A 19748-nucleotide genomic window follows, 5' to 3' on the forward strand; every position below is an offset into this window, starting at 1 on the left:
AGGTGGAGGTTTCAGTGAACCAAGATTGCAGCACTGCACTCCAGCCTGGGTGACAGAGTGAGACTGTCTCAAAAAAAAAAAAAAAAAAAAGTGAGCACAGGGCTTGGGTGGATGTTTCTCCAGATGGCCAAGAAGTACATAAAAAGATTCTCAGCACTGCCAGTCATTAGGGAAATCCAAATCAAAATCACAGTGTGATACCACCTCACACCCATTAGGATGCCCATTATTAAAAAAAAAAAAAGAACCAGTGTTGGTGAGGATGTGGAGAATGCCTTCTGCACTGCCGGAAGATAAATGGGGAAGCTGCCGTGGAGAACAGCAGAGAGGCGCCTCAGAGGTTAAACCTAGAGCTGCCTTTGCTCCAGCACCTCTGCTTTGAATACACACAGGAAAAGAAGCAGGAAGCAGGCGGGATACATTTGTACATCCCTGATTTCAGCAGCATTATTCACAGTAACCATAATGTGGAAGTTACCCAAGTAAGCAAAGTATAATACAGACAAAAAATAGAATATTACTTGGCTTTAAAAAACAGAAACAAAAACGAAATCCTGCCTCATAGTACAGCACGGATGAACCTCGAGGGCGTTATGCTAAGTGAGATCAGCCAGGCAGAAAAGGACAAGCACTGCATGATTTTACTTAAATGAGGCCCCTACAGGCTTCACATTCGTAGACACAGTAGAATGGAGGGTTCCAGGGACTGGGGGAGGAGAGGAGGGGGAGTAATTGTCTTATGGGTGCAAGTTCAGTTTTACGGGATAAAAACAGTGCTATGGAAGGGCAGTTTGCACAACAGTGTGAGCGCACTCATGCCACTGAATTGTACACTTAAACATTTTAAGATGATAAATTTTATGTGTAGTTTACAAACTAAAATAACTTTTAAAACGGGGATCTCTCCTTATATACACCTCCGAATTTATTTATGGTAGAGCCTGACTTGATCCATGTTCTTTTCCTAAAAGTAAAGTTAGATTCTAGTCCCAGGCAAAAGCAGCCTCCAGCGGGGACAGAGCCAGGACCCAGGTCTGTGCAGCATGCTGCAGGTGGTCCCCACCGGGTGAGTCTAGCTGGCAGCTCCGGTGCCCAGGGCTCCTCAGGCATCGAGAGATCATTTCCTGAGCTGAAGAGGAGTGGTTTTGTTCTCAGCCTCAGGCTTGGTTGTTCAGCACAGTGGCTGGACCCACAAGGCTACTGGTGCACTCGTGGGCGCTGTGTGTGTGCACAAGGCATCCACACAGCTCTGTCCTGCCACTGACAGCCTACCTGTGGCTCCAGTGCCTGTGAGACCATGCCACAGTGTATCCCCTTTCTCTAACCCCTTCCACATCCCAAATTCTGACCATTTCCCAAACAGGCCCAGCCCTTTTACACTCCTGTTTATGAAACCACTGTACTGACTTTTTGATTAATTGAGTCATTCATTGGTTCATGATTCATTTATTCTCTCAGCTCACAGAGAGTGAGTTAGCTCATGTGGCAGAAAGGTGGGCACCCTGTAAGAGTGAGGAGAAAGTGAATTGGAGGTCAGAGGGGGCCCTGGGAGCCCTGATGAGGAGCTAGGTTTTATTCTGCAAGCAGCGGAGTTAACACAGGGCTCCACAGAGGGTGCCCTGATCCGATGGACCCCGGCTGCTCTGTGCAAAGTGGCCTGTGCTGCCCAGCCTGTGGTCCAGGGTTGGATGGCGTTGGCAGAGGGGACTTGGTAGCTGGGGTGGAGGGTGAAAGAGACAGGGCTCTGTGGACTGAGGTGTGTGACCTGAGCAGTGAGGTGGGGCCATGCTGTGTTGAGATGGGGAAGAGTTGGGGGCAGTTTGGGGTGAGGAGGGGCCAGACTGGGGCAAAGGAGTGGAGGGAGCAAGGCATGGAGATGCCCAGCTGGCCCCGGGCTAAGGTCTGGGCTGCTGATCAGCTCACTGCACACCAGCACAGAGACCAGGTTAACAGCCCCGGGCCTGGATATGGCTAGCCAGTGAGCTGCTGCCACCATCTGGAAGACAGGCTGCAGAGGAGGAAACCAGCCGAGATGAGCCGCTTCGGTAGCATCACAGCGATGCTGGACAGCACCAAAGACAGAGGAGGTCCTGAGGGCAGCTGGGAGAAGGTGGGATACCCAGGAGGGGCGGCTTGAGCATGGGCCCTCAGCAGCAGCAATAAGGCTCAAAGACAGGAGCCAGGGGGAAAATAGCTGTCCACGTGGGACTCTCCACCCAGCAAAAATGTGCCTTCCATGAATGACGCCAAAGCCCAAGGCAAGAGTAAAGCCAGGCGCAGCCTCCTGCTGGTGGGGGTAGGATGCAGTGGCAGGTGGGGAGGCTGGAGGGGCAGCAGTGAGACCAGGCGTCCAGTTCAGCAGGGCCACGGGCTCCTGGGTGTTTGTTCAGCATAAATGTTCTGTGAAATGTATTCTTTATCCATGTCAAATATTTGACTATAGTAAGAGAAACCATGAGTGGGAAATGGGAGGGAGGCAGTTGGGGGGGTGGATAACAGGTCATATCCTGAGAGGATAACAGTGCTCAGCGTGGGGTTGGAGGGACCCCCACAGGGACAGCTGGCCTGGGGTGCTGGGGACCACCTTTTCCACCCCCAGCCCCCAGGGAAGAGCCTTGGGGCATGTTTCCCATTCCCAGGAAGATTATTGCATTAGGAAATTCTCTTAAGGAGATTCTGCTGGGCCATAATAAAGCTGTCAACTGCATCGTCTGCCACCCATCAAGGGCAGGCATGGGGCTGGCGTCGCATGTGGGGTTCTGCAGGAAGGGCCTGCTCTGCACACATGCCCTGTGCTGCTTCTAATTCACACAGTTCAGTTGTTATTCTTTTCTATTTTGGAAGTCTCAAATTGTGGCCCTTGTACTGCTGTCCTAGGGAAGTTTTTCACCATCTGGAGCTTCATTTGTGTTTCTGTGGCAGGGTCACGATGCCATGGCGGGGGGACCTCACAGTGCCCCGTCAGAGCTGCCGGGTGGATGGCAGTGGCGGAGTGGGAGACCAAGGGCCGCAGCCAGGAGCCTGTGTAGAGCTGGTGACCCCCCGCCTCTGCAGACAGGGCCAGGCCAAGCTTAGTATGTGTGCACCGAGGGTACGGGAAAATGTGTGTGCTTGGGTGTGAAAGTGGGTGTGCACCAGTATGAGCAAATACATGTGCTTGTCAGAGCCAGACTGGCCGTGTAAGAATGTGTGAGCTTATGGGAGAATGAGTGTGTAGCAGTGTGTGCCCTTGTGGTGTGTAATATGTATCTAAGAGACTGAGTGTGTGAGAGAGAAAAGGAATGCATGTGTGCCATGTGTCAGTCTGGATCAGACCAGGAGACAGCCTCACGTGGTCCCTGGGACAAGAGCAGTAACATGAGAGGCACAAAGTTGTGATGAAAGAGGGCTGGGGGCTGGGGAGAGCTCTGTGGGGCACCCTTGGCTGCAGATGGGCACCAGGGAAGAAACCCCCTTCCCAGCTGGGGTCAGAGTCTGAGGGAGGAGCTGGATGCCAGGCTAGGGCTGCTGTGCAGGTTCAGCGCTGGTAGGAGGCAACCCCTTGGGGCACATGAGCTGAGGCTGGGGACTGCAGGAAGCTGATGGCCAGGCTCAGGTGTGGGCTGCACCAGTTCCGAGGGACTGCATGCTTTGGGTATGCCCTAGAGTGGAGCACACACTGTCTCGTGAGCTGCCTAGGCAGCAGGACCCAGAAAAGGCAGGTGCAATGACCAGGAGACAGGAGCAAGCCCTGGCCCGTCCCCAGCATTGCTCCACCTCCCTCCACGAATAAAGCTTGGCCTTGTGCTGCCTGCAAAGGAGCCCGCTCCAGGCCTGACTGGGCCTGAGAATGTGCACACCTGGACAGAGAGTGTGGACTAAGGTGTGTGCACACACACATGCGGGATTAGGGCACTTGGGACTGGTCCCCTCTGCATCCAAAGATGAATAAATTAAACAGCCCAGCTAAATGTGGATCATTGGAAACGGTCTAGCACTTCACTCTGTCAAACACGAGGGCCGAGTCTTCCCTGCTGAGGTGGGCAGGGTGGAAGCAGATGGGGTCTTGGGTGGCTGTGCCTCCATCTCTGTTTCTGTCTCCCACATGCCCTGTGCATGCAAACAAATACACACACTCATGACACACACTACACAGGCCTTGAAGGTTCCTGAGGTCTCTCTGAATGTGAGCAGAAACTTGGGTCTTTGGCAAGCGTTCTGTGAGCAAGCAGGACGTTCCCCCACCCTGTCCTGCACGATGCCAGGGCACAGCCGGCCTGAGGAACCAGAACCATGGCAGGGAGGTCATTGAGTGTTGACGTGGGAATCCTCTTGGTTTCTCAGACAAGAGACACTGCCATTTGCACCGTCGGCGGGTGTGGTATGTGCTGGACCACCCCGGTGCTGCAGAAGTACAGGGCGGGTCCAGTCCTGGCAGCCAAAGCTGTCCAGGCAGACACCTGTGTGCTAGGTGTGGGGGAGGATTCTGTCACCACGTGGCATTTGGGCCCTGAACGCATGGGGTGGGAAAAGCTTTGCAAGTCCTGCTGGTGACCTCCCCGTGGTGTCGGGGTGGCTCTTACCAGAGGCGGGTCTCAGCCCATGGGCCTGGCCTTGATCCACAGACCAGGTAGCCCTGGCAGGCAGAATGGCAGCAGCAGGATGGGTGCCAGTCAGCAGGGCCCTGGACCTCCTGGCAGGCTCAACACCTGTTGGCGCTGGACTTCCACCATCAACCGCCTTAGCCGTTATTCCAACCCCCAAGACACACAGCCTCACAGGATGCACAGCTGTTTGATTTGGTCAGGCTTCTCACCTCTCAGTCTCAGTGTTCTTATCTGTGAAATGGGCAGTGAAGGGATCTGCACCCATTGGCTATGAGTCTGCCTTGAGAGGCTCATGATGCTACACCCCTGTGAGGAGGTGCACACCTGGCTGCACCTGCACTGGCCGTTCCTCCTCTCCCTAGCATGCCATCCCCAGTTTGAAGCTGGGGAAACTGAGGTCCAGAGGAAGCCAGTGATCTACAGAGGCTGCACAGCCCGATGGTGTCTGAACAGCAGCTCTTCCCCGGCTCTCCCCTGTCACGGACCCACCACGATTGGCTGCATCATCATTTGTGGGCTGCTTGTCCTAGAATTATGTAGCAACAAAGCATTAAACCAAGCGTGAGACCTCTGAGCAGGGCCCACCAGGACTACCCAGGCTGCACTCCGCTGAGGCTGGCCCTGCACCCACCTCCTTGGTTATCCCACCTTGGACCATGTGTTTTTCCATCTAGAAGTGCCTGTGACAAGCAGGAACATTAAGACAGCTGTGCCCAGCTGCAGAGACCACCTGGGAGGCATTTTAAGTGCATTTAAGTCTGTTTCTGCTCACAATCATTGCCTGACCTTCAAATCCCTTTTGGCAGCAGGGAGACCAACTGGAATTGGGTCCCACATGATCCTGTAGGGATGGGCTCCACCAGATGGAACAGGAAAGCCCATTCTTTCCTGCACACGTGGTCTTTGTGGTGGGGGCTTTGGGGAGCCCAGGCCTGTCCTACCTCCAGTCTCTGGACCACTGAAGGTGAGTGCACATCTCGGAGGCCCCAGAGGAGCACCTTGGGATTCCCAGTCTGGATCTGCTCCTGTGGCGGAGAGGTGTCCACTTTTCTGCAGCCTGAGCATCACCAGAGCCACCCTGCAGGCACCAAAGAGCAAATAGTTCTTATTGGGAAGGCCAGGGCCCGAGGTGTGTGTCCCAGAGAAAACTAGATCTGGCAGAGCTGCATTGCCTCTCCCGACCTGAGCTCAGTCAGTCCCTAGAATCCCCTCTGGGGTGAGAACGTGGACCCTGCCACCTATGTGAATAGCCCAGACATGGGACGCCACATGGGATTGAGAGGGGGCTTATCAGGGCCCAGGGCATCCAGCCCCTCCTCACCCTGTGAGGCCACCGTGAGTTATAGTCTCTCACCCTCTTTGTCACCAGAAATGCAACCCCAACCACCATCCCGAGGTCGCTGTCATGGGAGCTGCGTTCCTGATGTGCAGTGAGCACTTCAAGAGAAGACTTCTCCTGTTCTGTTTTCCCAGTGTGGGACTCCAGACGCCTCACCTGTGCTCTTCCAGGCTCCACTTGGCACTTACGGGTATGTTGCACTGCATGGGTGTGTGACCTATCCAGGTGTTTGCATGTATCCATAGTTCACCCTTTTTCTGGGTAGGATTCTGTGGCGTGGCTGGACCACAGTCTGCCTGTCCATCCACCTGCTGAAGGGCTTCTAGGCTCTTGGCTTCTGTGAATCATCCCTCCAGTTCCCACTACGCCATTTGATGGACGTATGTTTTTACTTCTCTTGGATGAATGGAGTGGAATTGCAGGGTCATATGGTAGGTGTATGTTTAGATAAAGATTTATGACTTTCCTGTAAAGAGCTTTCTTCATTTTTGGCAACTGTTGCCTGCCTGCGTGGCTGGCAGTGTCTCCTGCCCTTGAACACTCTGGCTCTGGGTGACCTGTTGAGAAGCCTGTGTGGTTCGGGTGCCCTTCCGGCCTGGGTGATTGAGAACAGGCTTGCCACTGTGGCTACTGCCTCCCCATCTTCTTGCCTTTCTCTGTTTTAAAGCAGTCCTTTTCTAGCCAGTGTGTAACCACACAAATAATTGAGTGTTCATGTTCTTAGGACCGTAGATGAAAAACTCCTGCTAAGACAGGAATTTTAAACTAATGATTTTTTTTTTTTTTTTTTTGGTCCTCGAAGAAGTCTTATCCTCACCATCCTTCACTCACTTCCCTACTTCCCACAGTGGCACTGGGCCTCTACTTCTCAAGGGATGCTTACTGGGAGAAGGTGTATGTGGATCAGCTGGCAAGCATGCCCTTGCTCTATGTCCATGCCCTTCAGGACACTCCTGGGGAGGTCCCCAACTTCCGCCTGGGCCGGCATTTCTGTGGCACATACCACACGCGGCTGCACGAGAACAACTGGATCCCACCCAGGAGGACACAGGCCTCCTCTACCTTATCCGGAGCCTGGACCAGAGAACCTGGGAGAAGCTCAGTGTCCGCAGTAACGGAGCTGCCCCCACTCCCATCCCCACACCCCACCCTACCCCTTCCTCAAGCCACCCTCATCACAGCCGCTGACACTGAGGCTCGGGGTGGCTTCCCCACCACACCTGGTGTGGAGGGCGTCAGGGGTGAGGTGAGGCTGGCCTGCCTCAGTGTCCAGCCTGGAGGGTGTGGAGGGCATCAGGGTTGAGGTGAGGCTGGCCTGCCTCTGTGTCCAGCCTGGAGGGTGTGGAGGGCATCAGGGGTGAGGTGAGGCTGGCCTGCCTCTGTGTCCAGCCTGGAGGGTGTGGAGGGCGTCAGGGGTGAGGTGAGGCTGGCCTGCCTCAGTGTCCAGCCTGGAGGCTGTGGAGGGCGTCAGGGGTGAGGTGAGGCTGGCCTGCCTCAGTGTCCAGCCTGGAGGGTGTGGAGGGCGTCAGGGGTGAGGTGAGGCTGGCCTGCCTCAGTGTCCAGCCTGGAGGGTGTGGAGGGCGTCAGGGGTGAGGTGAGGCTGGCCTGCCTCAGTGTCCAGCCTGGAGGGTGTGGAGGGCGTCAGGGTTGAGGTGAGGCTGGCCTGCCTCTGTGTCCAGCCTGAGAGAAGCCAGGACAAGTTTCAGGGCTGCCAGTGACCCTGGGGCTTCCTGAGGCTGTGGGGGTTTGGAGACACACAGGAATCTGGGTACACACTTCTGCCAGACCTGAATTCTTCTTCCAGTGGTGCTAAAAAGGATTAGGAGGTTTCAAGAGAGGGAGTAAGTGGGGCTGAAAAAATTCCAAAGTTTTGACTTACCAAATGACCTGCAACTCTCTGGAGAAGCGGCAGTTCCTAAGGAAAGCCTGACTTCTTATCAGAGTCGGCTTGTGCCAGAGACTCATGTCTGGCCCAGGTGTCCAGGGAGGAAAGTGGAGCAGTCAGTGCTAATGTCATGGCCACACGTGACATTGGAGCTGGGAAGGGTGGGGGAAAGCAGGGTGCCTGTGACTGGGAGCAGTGATGCTGCCCCTGGTAGCTCCCACCCCCTGCCAACCCTCCAGGGCCACGACTTGTGCAGCCCCCGCAACCACCCTAAGCCCTGTCTGTTGGTGAGAGGCAAGCCTCGGGCCATGAGTGCAGAGCAGGCATCCCGGCCCGTCTGCCAGGGACAGCCCAGTGCAGGACAGGGAGGGGGCTTGGGTGGGCAGCTCCCTCCAGGGTAGCCCAGGCAGATCCTGGAGGAGGCAGCATCTGAGATGAGTCTTGGTTCTATGAACTTAGTTGCTGTTCTCTTCAACCTGAGCCCTTAGGGTGGAGCTTGAGGAATGGGAGTCCCTGGGTGGGGCCAGCATGGAATTTGCCCTGGGCCTGAGATTCCTGGGAAGCCTGAGCCCTCCAAAGTGGGGAGAGGCTTCATACATGGCCAGGTCCTGTCAAGAAAGAAACCACAGAGTGATTTGAACAGGGAAAGTTTGTGTAAAGAATGAATTACAACAGAAGGTTGGAGCAGTGATGGACAGGCTAGCAAAAAGCAGAGAATGCCAGAGAATATGGGAAGAGCAGCTCTGAGGAGCAGCCGCCCACCTCCAGCTGAGATGGAAGCTGGGAAAGCCCTCGTGGTACATCGGAAATCGCTTTGGCACCTCGGTGATGGAACTTGCCGGAAATGCCCCCTCTAGGCATTGGGGAAGTCTGTCTGCGGCCACTCCAAACCTCCTTGGGGAGGGTGTGGCAGGCGGGGCACTGATCACTTACTGGAAAAGTTGCCACCAACAGAGTCAGGGAGCCTTCAACCCAGTGCTCAGCACGCCTCCCTGAGGGGCCTCTAAGCTGAGAACTGAATGAAGAGAGCTAGGCCTGGGGGGCACTGATGCTCCGGGCCGCAGGGCCCGGCAGCAGAGGCAAGGAGGTAGCAGGTGGAGCTGGAGCACCAGGCTGAGCCCTGTGGACCTTGGTGGGGACCAGGTTTTGCATCAGGCCTGGAGCTCCTGCCTCTTCCCCATTCCCGACTGCCTGGCAGGTGTGGCCGATGCCCCCACAGGCCTGACCTCTCTCTGCAGACGGAGGCTTCTGGGTGTTCACCGTCTACCTCAAGGTCTTCCTGTCGCCTACGTCCCTTCGTGAGGGCGAGTGCCAGTGGCCAGGCTGTGCCCGAGTGTACTTCTCCTTCTTCAACACCTCCTTTCCAGCCTGCAGCTCCCTCAATCCCCGGGAGCTCTGCTTCCCAAAGAAAAGCCTCTCCTTCCGCATTCGTGAGAACCGGCCCCCAGGCACCTTCCACCAGTTCCGCCTGCTGCCTGTGCAGTTCTTGTGCCCCAACATCAGCGTGGCCTACAGGCTCCTGGAGGGTGAGTGCCGACATTGTGGGGCTGCCACTTAGTACCTGCTGCTGCTGGACTTGCTCTGTGAGCCCTTGACACAAGCCATCTGGTTTATTCTTCACCGCCATGCCATCAGTTCATTCAATATTCCGGAAATACCTCTTGCCTGCCTGCCAGGAGCCAGGTACTATTCTAGCAGCTAAGGATGTAACAATCAATACAAAATGTTGGAATCCTGCCTGCCTGCAGCTTTCATTTTGTGGGACACACAGTGCATCCATGCATGCCAAGGAAATCAGGTGGCTTCTGGAAAGAGCTAGCTGGGGAGGAAGCCAGGGAGAGGGAAACACTGAGGAGGAGGGAACAAAAGAGGAGACTTCCATTCCTCCATCGTAAATTGGGTGCTGGTGGGGGCGGGGCTAGCAGAGCAAAAGCGGGCGGGTGCTGGGTATGCAGGCTTAGCCCCTCGGAGGAGCCACAGTGTGACCCTTGTGTGCCTGGAGGTCTCAATTTAACATAAAACCCAGAATTTTTTTAAGCACGAAAAGCCTTGCTCTAAATTATCACCATTGCACGTTAAATCTTTCCTTTAGTAATCATTTTTAGATTATTGAATTCCATCATGAACATTATCAAACATATCTTTTTAATTTTTCCAAAACTCCTTTTCAGTTTAAATTTATTCACCTTATTACATGCTTCCTCGTGATAAATGTTGTAGCATTTTTATTATTTAAACTAGGAATATTAACAGTAACCAAATCTAAAAGGTACAATTACAGAAGATAAGGTTTTTAACATTTTTCCAGTACTTCTTGAATTTTGCAAGATTGTTCAAACATTATTATTTTTATTAGCAGAAATGTTTAAAACTAAAAAAAAATTAGTGCCAGAATATTATTAACCATTTTTTAAACTTCGTCATTTATTTTGCTTTACACAAATGCCATCTTGAAGACATAATGTAGGTTTAGTGTAGACACCTAATACAGAGTGTGGGACTTCTTGATGCATTTTAGCCAAGGCACCAACAGAAACACCTTATGTGTGCAGGTGACGTCTAAATCTGTCTCAAACTGCATTCTATTCAAGGCACAGCATGTCAGATCTGACTGGGCCTTCTCTCTTCCTTTACAAAAGCAACTTTAATATCCCCAGCCTACATTCTGGACTCCTGAGTCAATGAGGAACGAGCTTCAAGTTTCTCTTAGAATCTGCCCAAACAACTCCTCTACAAAGAATTCAAGTATCTGGTCTTAAGATGCCCCACACACCCCACCATGGCCGGTGGCCACAAACTGGATGAGCCGCGATGTCTAGAGGATGCCTTTTCACCTGCGTCCTCTAGTTTTGCTGCCCCTTCCACACACCTTCTCCTCTACAATCTCCTCTCCTGAGTCCCATCAGGCCTTCAGGACCCTGCTTGGCACCCCCTCGCCCAGGGAGCCTTCCCGGTTTCTGGGTGGCTTTCTAGCGCTTTGTCCTTCTTTCACGGGACTTATCACTGCCTGGTGTCGCCCTTAGGATTTCCTCTTCTCTTCATAAGCTCCTGGGTGAGGGTACCACAGGGCGCTTCACCTATGAGTCCCTCCGGTGTGGGCCAAGGCACCTGCAGGCAGTGAGCTCTGTGACCGCACAATTCCTTCCCAGAAGTCAGCGTTTCCCAAAAGGATGACCACTGAGATGGCATCTGCTTCCCGATGACCGGAGGTTCACCCAGAGCGTGGAGCGAGGCACTCAGGCCCTGCCAGGTGCAGTGGGGGAACCAGGTGCCGTGGGGGTGACCAGGTGCCCTAGGGGTGACCAGGTGTGGTGTGGGTGACTGGGTGCTTTGGGAGTGATTGGGTGCAGAGGGTAACTGGGTGCGGTGGGGGGTGATCGGGTGTGGTGAGGGTGATCAGGTGCGGTGAGGGGTACTGGGTGCCGTGGGGATGATCGGGTGTTCTGGTAGTGGGCAGCCCACAGCCGCAGCAGCAGCGCTGAGAGCAGCCCCATTAGCAGCGCCATGGCCAGGTGGAGCGCCTACGTCGACAACCTCATGGCGGACAGGACCTGTTAGGACACGGCCATCGTGGGCTGTAAGGACTTGCCTCCGTCAGGGCCACCGTCCCCAGGAAAACCTTTGATAACATCACTCCAGCAGAGGTTGGTGTCCTGTTTGGCAAAGGCTGGTCAAGTTTTTACGTGGGGGCTGACACTTGGGGGCCAGAGTGTTCGGTTATCCGGGACTCACTGCTGCAGGATGGGGAATTTAGCATGGATCTTCATACGAAGAGCACCGGTGGAGCCCCACCTTCAATGTCACTGTCACCAAGACTGTCAAGATACTAGTCCTGCCGATGGACAAAGAAGGTGTCCACGTGGTTTGATCACAAGAAATGTTATGAAATGGCCTCCCACCTTTGCATGCCCAGTACTGACCTGGTCTGTCCCTTCCCCTTCACTGCTCCCCATGGCTTTGCACCCCTTTCCTCCCCATACACACATACACCATTCTCTTTTTTGGGCCATTACCCCACACCCCTTATTGCTGCCAAAACCACATGGGCTGTGGGCCAGGGCTGGATAGACAGACACTGCCCCCTACCCATACCCCTCCTGTGTGTGGCTGGAAAACTTTTTGGTTTTGGGGGGTTTTCTTCTGAATAAAAAAGATTCTAACAAAATAATAATTTTTTATTTTTAATGATTCTTTATTTGCAATTTTTACGCTGTATACTTCCAAAAGGTTATTGATATTGGTTACAAGCAAATTTACATACATGCATGTAGAAAAACACTAAAGGTCAAAGAGATGAGAGAGCACATCAAGAGGAGAGTAACAGTGTTCGGAAGGAGTCATGAGTTAATTTGACTATCCTGACAGCCGAGGAGAAAAGGAAGCATCACAGGTGAGGGGATTTTCATTGTCCACTAAAAGGGAGCACATTATGTGAAAGGAGTCTTTTTTTCTAGCACTGCACTAGTGATAGTAATGTATCCCATGTGTCGTTACATAAAGACATTGATCAATGAATTTTTTTCAGCCAACATTTCTTTATAAAGCCAAGGACACAACATTACATTTTATTTCAGGAAAAATGTTGTTATAGGAAAAGCTAACACAGTTCAAGTAGACAGCTTGTGATTTAACTTGTTACAAAGACAGAACTTAGACTAACTTATCATAACGTTCCCATGTAAGCTTTCCCTCCAGCAGCTTTCATTTCAACCGTATATTTGGCAGAAGTTAATTAACTGGGGACTACAGAACTGCCGATGGAGAGTCAGTACTGACCTCAAATCTTTGGATTTGTTTGAAAGCCTACATAACCACTAAGTTGAGCCCCATAGAGCAAAATGTGACTGGAACTAGAAATTCTTGTCAATGAGCTTCCTTGACTATAAAAGAATCTGACAGTAGTTTGGGTAGAATGAAGATTGCCAACTCAAAAGCCCTTGGATGTCACTAAATGTATAGCGGGGCCAGGTGTGAACAATGGCAAATTGAAGATGCTTAGCCACAGGCACTGAAAACATACAAACATTCAAAAGTATAAAAACACTGTTGCAGCCAGCGTCCTGGCAGAACGTGGTCTGCCCGCAGCCTGCTGACAGTACCTGACTTAGAGCAGTAGCGTTTCCCATCAAGCCGACCAGAATGTGTTCTCTACAATGTACAGCCAAGTTCCTGAATAAAAATACTATTTGAATATTGGATTCTATCAGCCAAGAATACCAGTTTTAGTTCTTTTAACATAGTAGGCAATCAGGGTGAAAGGCTCCTCCACATCCACGATGGTGTCCCATGTCATCAGTGTAGAGAAGCTTGTTTTTCTATTTGCTCTAACAAAAGGATATGGACTCCCTTAGTATAAATAATAAGAATCAGACTATTGGTTTATGTTGATAAGAAGAGTGAGTAGAACATAGCTCTCTTTTATCTCTTTTATCTGAAATGGATTGGAGCACCCCATCGTATCCATCCTGATTCTGGTAGGGGTATTATGAAGAATTTACATGCACTGGAAAGGCCCGGCCATCTTGGCTTTCTTGACTTTATAATTTAGCCATGCTTTGGCCAAATTGCTGAAAGATAGCAATATTTAGGAACATAATAAATTTAAGGGAGATGTAATCACTCTTAACCTTACTTGAGGGTCAATGCAAATATTTCCAGGAAATTGACCCTGGGGAATTGATCTTTGAATAAAGATTATCTGTGCCTCAGTGTTTTGCAGAGTTGATTCTAGGCATTCCATTCTTTCAACACCATTAACAAATGGGTTTTTAAATGTGTGACTTATTTTTAAAACTGTAAAGATTTTCCTTAAATTGTATTCAAATAAGTCCTAGCCAAGTTAATATACATTAATACTTCTATACTGCCCTTAAGAAGAAGAATACATTCATAGAAAAATACCTATTAACATAGAACATTCCTTGGTTTTTGCCTTTGCTTTTCCCCGATTTTTTTCAAGAGTGTAGACCAGTACTGTTGCTACCAGCCACATGTTATTATTTCCCTGAGTCCCAGAAAAGTTCCCGGGGTGGTTCTCCTGATCTGTGGAAGTCTTCCTATTTTCTTGAGCCTCAGAAACCTGTCTTCCCTGACACCAGAAAAACAGGTTCTTCTAGGCCATCTGAGTACCCCAAAGCAGCCTCACTTGTCTGGAAGTCTGTTCTATTGATACTGAGCCTAGGAAACCTGCCCCGTTTCCTGAGCCTGCCAAAACAGCCCCTTCTGCTTCCCCAAGGCCGTGCAAACGTGCCCTTTGTCCAGAGCCCCAGAAGCATGTCCCTTTCCCTGAACTCCCTAAATCTGCTATATTCTCAGAATCACAGAAGGCTGTTGAGCTTGGTGATGAACTACAGATGGATGCCATAGATGATCAAAAATATGATATTCTGGTTCAGGAAGAACTTCTAGCTTCACCTAAGAAACGCTTAGAAGATACTTGATTTCCTTCCTCAAAGAAGCTCAATAAAGACAACCAAGAGAGCTCAGATGCTGAGCATAGTAGTAGTGAGTACATTGAAACAGATTTGGATGCAATGGATATTAAGGGCCACGAATCAAACAGTGATCAAGAGCAGGTTGATGTGGAATCCACTGCTTTTAGCAAAGAGAACAAAATGGACATGACTAGTCCAGAGCAGACTAGAAATGTGCTGCAGTTCACTAAGAAAAACAAGCTTTTACCTCTGAGAAGGTGATTGCAAAATATATGAAGTGTGGAAAAGGAAAGTAGGATTGCAAAATTTGCTGTTGCCGTGCTATGAAAAAGGTGCTGTTTTGCATCATTTGGCTAATAAGCATAATGTTCAAAGCCCTTACAAATGCACAATTTGTCGAAAGGCTTTTCTTTTGGAATCTCTCCTTAAAAATCATGTAGCAGTCCATGGGACTTAAATTTATTATGTTCCTAAATATTAAGTCCAAAGTTTACTTAAATGTCCACGTTGTAAATTTGAATCAAATTTCCCAAGAGATTTTAAGAAACATTTAACCCATTGTCAAAGCCGGCATAATGGAGAGGCAAATAAAAAGCTAGTGGAAGCTCTTGAACCGCCACTGGAGGAGCAGCAAACTTGATGTTTCAGCACAGTGTGAATATTCGCTCTGGTAAGGTGTTTGATGAAACCATTCTTTGTAAGTATAGCTTATCAAGTAACGTAGTTAGATCAGCAGATGACACGTATAGTGGATCGTGTTTCACTGTCTCCGTTGTGTTACTAAGAATGAGCATTTGATTATTTCTTCCTGGTCTCTGTCTATGTGGCTATCTTGTAAATCGATACATTTCTTTATATTCCAGGTGGATTAAACTTCTCATTTCTTTTAAGTATATCTAAATAATAATACAAGGAAGTAGGCATTCCGTTTAATAATCAAGAGCAAGGTGTACTCAAAGCATTCATTTAAAGCGTACCTGTGTGTGGAACTAATTTCAGACAATAGAAATTATTAGTTCAAATGTTTAAGAATTAGGCATAAAAAATAAATTTGAGAAATTTTGTTTCCTTGCATGTATTTTTAAACCATAAGGGTTATTTTCTATCTGATATAAAATTAGTTTATAAATCTTAATCAGTTACTAGATGTGAATTAAGTTTTGTGCCATGAAAAGTTGGAGTCTCAGGGTTGCTGATTTTCTGCTAATGGGAAAAATTGAGTAAGTATTTAAAATAGTTTGCAGCCTTCTCCCACAGGAGACAAGAGAAAGATGAGTGTGATTTTAGGTCTTTCTTGTCCATTTTTGTTTTCAGTGGAGTCTTCTACTCTGTAACTTCCCCCAAGATCTGGTTCTTCCCTCCCCCTCTCCCCCCACCCAACACCCACCAGTTCACATTACTAGATGATTCTTAATTGTCAAACGAGTTAGACCTTGTATATCCTACTCCTGGGCCCTACAAGTTGCCTGTGGGGGCTTAAGACCAGGTTAATAAGTAGGAACTGAAAGTCTTCCAGATTCACAGTAGAAAATTTTATAGACATTTCTGTTAAAGAAATATATCAATTTTATGTATTTCAGTTCTGTTACTGTAAATACCTTGTTCATGTAAATACCTAAATATCTGTTCACGGATTATTTTATACTATTTTGTCAAATGTGTATCAACCAAATTAAAAAAGAAAGACTTTCATGTCAAAAAAAAAAAAAAAAAGGATTTTTTTTGTCATCTACATTAGGTATTTCTCTTAATGCTGTCTCTTCCCTAGCCCCCCACCACCCAAACAGGTCCCAGTGTGTGATGTTCCCCTTCTTGTGACCATGTGTTCTTCTAACTCCCACTTATGAGTGAGAACATGCAGTGTTTGGTTTTCCGTTCTTGTGTTAGTTTGCTGAGAATGATGATTTCTAGCTTCAAAAGACATGAGCTCATCCTTTTTTATGGCTGCATAGTATTCTATGGTGTACATGTGCCACATTTTCTTTGTTCATTCTGTCATTGATGGGCGTTCGGGTTGGTTTCAAGTCTTTGCTATTGTGAACAGTGCCGTAATAAACATCCGTGTGCATGCGTCTTTATCCTAGAATGATGGATAACCCTTTGGGTGTATACCCAGTAATGGGATGGCTGAGTCAAATGGTATTTCTAGTTCTAGATCCTTGAGGAGTCACCACACTTCCACAATTGGTTGAACTAATTTACACTCCCACCAACAGTGTAAAAGCGTTCCTATTTCTCCACATCCTCTCCAGCATCTGTTGTTTCCTGACTTTTTAATGATCGCCATTATAACTGACATGAGATGGTATCTCAGTGTTTTTGATTTGCATTTCTCTAATGACCGGTGATGATGAGTTTCTGTTCATATGTTTGTTGGCTGCATAAATGTCTTTTGAGAAGTGTCTACTCACATCCTTTGCCCACCTTTTGATGGGATTGTTTGTCTCTTTCTTGTAAAATTCTTTAAGTTTTCTGTAGATTCTGAATATTTGCCCTTTGCAGATAGATAGATTGAAAAAATTTTCTCCCATTTTGTAGGTTGCCTGCTCACTCTGATGATAGTTTCTTTGCTGTGCAGAAGCTCTTTAGTTTAATTAGATCCCATTTGTCAATGTTGGCTTTTGTGGCCATTGCTTTTGGTGTTTTAGTCATGAAGTCTTTGTCCATGCCTATGTCCTGAATGGTATTGCTTAGGTTTTCTTCTAGGGTTTTTAAGGTTTTAGGTCTTAGATTTGGTCTTTAATCCATCTTGAGTTAATTTTTGTATAGAATGTAAGGAAGGGATCCAGTTTCAACTTTCTGCATATGGCTAGCCAGTTTTCCCAACACTATTTATTAAATAGGGAATCTTCTCCCCATTGCTTGTTTTTGTCAGGTTTGTCAAAGATCAGATGGTTGTAGATATGTGGTGTTATTTCCGAGGCCTCTATTCTGTTCCATTTGTCTATATATGGGTTTTGGTTCCTGTACCAAACTGTTTTAGTTACTGTAGCCTTGTAGTATAGTTTGAAGTCAGGTAGAATGATGCCTCCCACTTTGCTCTTTTTGCTTAGGATTGTCTCGGCTATGCAGGCTCCTTTTTGGTTCCATATGAAATCTAAAGTAGTTTTTCCAAAATCTGTGAAGAAAGTCAACGGTTGCTTGATGGGGACAGCACTGAATCTATAAATTACTTTGGGCAGTATGGCCATTTTCATGATATTGATTCTTCCTATCCATGAGCATGGAATGATTTTCCATTTGTTTGTGTCCTCTCTTATTTCCTTGAGCAGTGGTTTGTAGCTCTCCTTGAAGAGGTCCTTCACATCCCTTGTAAGTGTTATTCCTAGGTATTTTATTCTCTTTGTAGCAATTGTGAATGGGAGTTCATTCATGATTTGGCTCTCTGTTTGTCTGTTATTGGTGTATAGGAATGCTTGTGATTTTGGCACATTGATTTTGTATCCTGAAACTTTGCTGAAGTTGCTCATCAGCCTAAGGAGATTTTGGGCTGAGACAATGGGGTTTTCTAAATATACAGCCATGTCATCTGCAAACAGAGACAATTTTACTTCCTCTTTTCCTAATCGAATACCTTCTATTTTTTTCCCTTGCCTGATTGCCCTGGCCAGAACTTCCAATTGTATGTGGAATAGGAGTGTTAAGAAAGGGCATCCTCGTCTTGTGCCGGTTTTCAAAGGGAATGCTTCCAGTTTTTGCCCATTCAGTATGATATTGGCTGTGGGTTGTCATACATAGCTCTTATTATTTTGAGATATGTTCCATCAATACCTAGTTTATTGAGAGTTTTTAACATGAAGTGCTGTTGAATTTTGTCATAGGCCTTTTCTGCATCTATTGAGATAATCATGTGGTTTCTGTCATTGGTTCTGTTTATGTGATGAATTATGTTTATTGATTTGTGTATGTTGAACCAGCCTTGCACAGGGATGAAGCCAACTTGATCATGGTGGATAAGCTTTTTGATGTGATGCTGGATTCAGTTTGCCAGTATTTTACTGAGGATTTTCACATCAACATTCATCAGGTATATTGGCCTGAACTTTCCTTTTTTTGTTGTGTCTCTGCCAGGTTTTGGTATCAGGATGATGCTGGCCTCATGAGTTAGGAAGGACTTCTACTTTTTCTATTGGTTGGAATAGTTTCAGAAGGAATACTGCCAGCTCCTCTTTGTACCCTGGTAGAATTCAGCTGTGAATCCATCTCGTCCTGGACTTTTTTTGGTTGGTAGGCTATTAATTACTGCCTCCATTTCAGAACTCAGGGATTTGACTTCGTCCTGGTTTAGTCTTGGGAGGATGTATGTGTCCAGGAATTTATCCATTTCTTCTAGATTTTCTAGTTTATTTACGTAGAGGTATTTATAGTATTTTCTGGTGGTAGATTGTATTTCTCTGGTATTGGTGGTGATATCCCTTTTATCATTTTTTATTGTGTCTATTTAATTCTTCTTTCTTTTCTTCCTCATTAGTCTGGCTAGTGTTCTATTTTGTTGATCTTTTCAAAAAACCAGCTCCTGGACATTGATTTTTTTTTTTTTTTGAAGGGTTTTTCATGCCTCTATCTCCTTCAGTTCTGCTCTGATCCTAGCTATTTCTTGTCTTCTGCAAGCTCTTGAATTTGTTTGCTCTTGCTTCTCTAGTTCTCTTAACTGTGATGTTAAGGTGTTGATTTTCCATCTTTCCTGCTTTCTCTGTTGAGCATTTAGTGCTACAAATTTCCCTCTACACACTGCTTTAAATGTGTCCAAGAGATTCTGTTCTTTGTTCTCATTGGTGTCAAAGAACATCTTCATTTCTGCATTCATTTGGTTATTTACCCAGTAGCCATTCAGGAGCAGGTTGTTCAGTTTCCATGTCGTTGTGTGGTTTTGAGTGCGTTTCTTAATCCTGAGTTCTAATTTGATTGCACTGTGGTCTGAGAGGTTGTTATCATTTCCGTTCTTTTGCATTTGCTGAGGAGTGTTTTCCAATTATGTGGTCAATTTTAGACTAAGTGTGATGTGGTGTTGAGAAGAACGTATATTCTGTTGATCTGGGGTGGAGAGTTCCGTAGATGTATATTACATCCACCTGGTCCAAAGCTGCGTTCAAGTCCTGAATACCCTTTTTAATTTTCCTGTCTCATTGATCTAATATTGACAGTGGGGTGTTAAAGTCTCCCACAATTATTGGGTGGAAGTTTCAATCTCTTTATAGGTCTCTAAGGACTTGCTTTATGAATCTGAGTGCTCCTGTATTGGGTGCATATATATTTAGGATAGTTAGCTCTTCTTGTTGCATTGATCCATTTACCATTATGTAATGCCCTCTTTGTTTCTTTTGATCTTTGCTGGTTTAAAGTCTGTTTTATCAGCGACTAGGATGGTAACCCCTGCTTTTTTTTGGTTTCCATTTGCTTGGTAAATCTTCCTCCATACCTTTATTTTGAGCCTATGTGTGTCTTTGCACACGAGATGGGTCTCCTGAATACAGTACACTGATGGGTCTTTATTCAATTAGTCA

General features: G+C 47.8%; 1 pseudogene; it reads left to right on the forward strand.

Annotated features, from left to right (window-relative positions):
- Positions 1 to 11314: 11314 nt before the first annotated feature.
- Positions 11315 to 11678, forward strand: LOC135278073 (profilin-1-like; annotated as a pseudogene).
- Positions 11679 to 19748: the final 8070 nt, after the last annotated feature.

The sequence above is a fragment of the Aotus nancymaae genome, unplaced genomic scaffold, assembly GCF_030222135.1.
Source record: "Aotus nancymaae isolate 86718 unplaced genomic scaffold, 86718_ANA_hifiasm-v0.15.2.pri h1tg000036l, whole genome shotgun sequence".
Taxonomy (NCBI): Eukaryota; Metazoa; Chordata; class Mammalia; order Primates; family Aotidae; genus Aotus; species Aotus nancymaae.